The 1,247-nt window shown below is 36.9% G+C and overlaps 1 protein-coding gene across 1 annotated transcript in view; it reads left to right on the top strand.

Moving 5' to 3' along the window:
- The first annotated feature begins 504 nt into the window (after positions 1-504).
- LYPD6B (LY6/PLAUR domain containing 6B) overlaps positions 505-1,247 on the top strand; it is a 94,184-nt gene continuing 93,441 nt past the window's right edge. Inside the window, exon 1 of the mRNA XM_012659292.1 lies at positions 505-567. The gene's annotated coding sequence lies outside the window, so the exon portion shown is untranslated. The remainder of the gene's footprint in view (positions 568-1,247) is intronic.

Raw genomic sequence — 1,247 nt, 5'->3', positions numbered from 1 at the left:
AATAATAGCAATAACTATTTTATTTGTTGAGTGTTTGTTGTGTACCAGATATGTCCCAGACCATTTTCATAAGTGGTATCTTATTTAGTCTTTCTACTGACCACTGATGGAAAGTGATATCCCCATTGTAAGTATGACAAACCTGGTACTCAGAATAATTTATCCAAGGTCATGCAGTAAATGGTTGTATATCTCTCTGCCATGGTTAATCTACTACCTCTCACTGTATTCCATTGATGTAAGCACACACACACACACACACACACACACACACACACACACACACAATGTTTTGGCATCAGAAAGTTGAAAAGCAGTATAGTTGTGTAGTATCTGGAAGGATCTGTCAAAGGTAAAAGATCCAGGAAAATGTAATCCCAGATACAAAAACACTCTGAAACTGAAAAGTGCTTTATAAATTTAAGGTGGCAGTGTTATTAATATTATTCAGCTCAGAGTAGTAAGAAAATGAATCATGTATAATTCTTCATTTCTTCTTTAGTCAGATTACAGCAGAGCACCTGCCCATTAATCCTGATCCTGTTAAAACAATAACTGCCTATCCAGGCAATACATTGAAATTAATGTGTAATTAAGGAAAATTATCATTGCTTGGCTATGAAATGGGAATAGCAGTATTTCAAGTCAATATATATTATAGACCAATACATGTTTTAGATTAGGAAACTCTGTTGTATAATTTAGGAAGATATTAAATCATCAGTTTAAAATTAAAGCATAAAAAGCTTTATGGCTGTAAAAGCATTTTGTTGGAACGTCAATATGGTATCATATTTGTCTTCAACATGAAGACATTGCCTTTCTGACAACCACTATTTAAAGAAAATGGCCTTGGGAATGGGGAAAGCATGTTTCTCATGGATTTTTCCCCTCTTTGATATGATCCTGGGTGGCGTTAACACATTAGCGATGAACTCAGATGATGGTCTTGAGGGCGAGGGATGATATGTAGCCCTCATTACAATGTCTTGGCGCCTGGCCCATAGACACCAGCAGCAAGAGCCTTGATTTCATTTTAAAAGGAGTTAGAAGAATGTGAAGAAGGTCACGGCCATCAATCTGTTATCACTCTGCTAGATAGGATCTCTTTAAGGAGGTGCAGCAAACATATTTTAAAACCTCCAGTGAAGGCCCCCAAATGATGACGTTCATCTTGCCACTTCCTAATGAAAGTGTGCGATCTCTGAAACAGAGCTCACAAGCACTGCACAACAAAAATTGTCTGA

Source organism: Propithecus coquereli, unplaced genomic scaffold (assembly GCF_000956105.1).
Source record: "Propithecus coquereli isolate 6110/MARCELLA unplaced genomic scaffold, Pcoq_1.0 Scaffold118, whole genome shotgun sequence".
Taxonomy (NCBI): Eukaryota; Metazoa; Chordata; class Mammalia; order Primates; family Indriidae; genus Propithecus; species Propithecus coquereli.
This window is presented reverse-complemented; position numbering and strand designations above follow the sequence as displayed.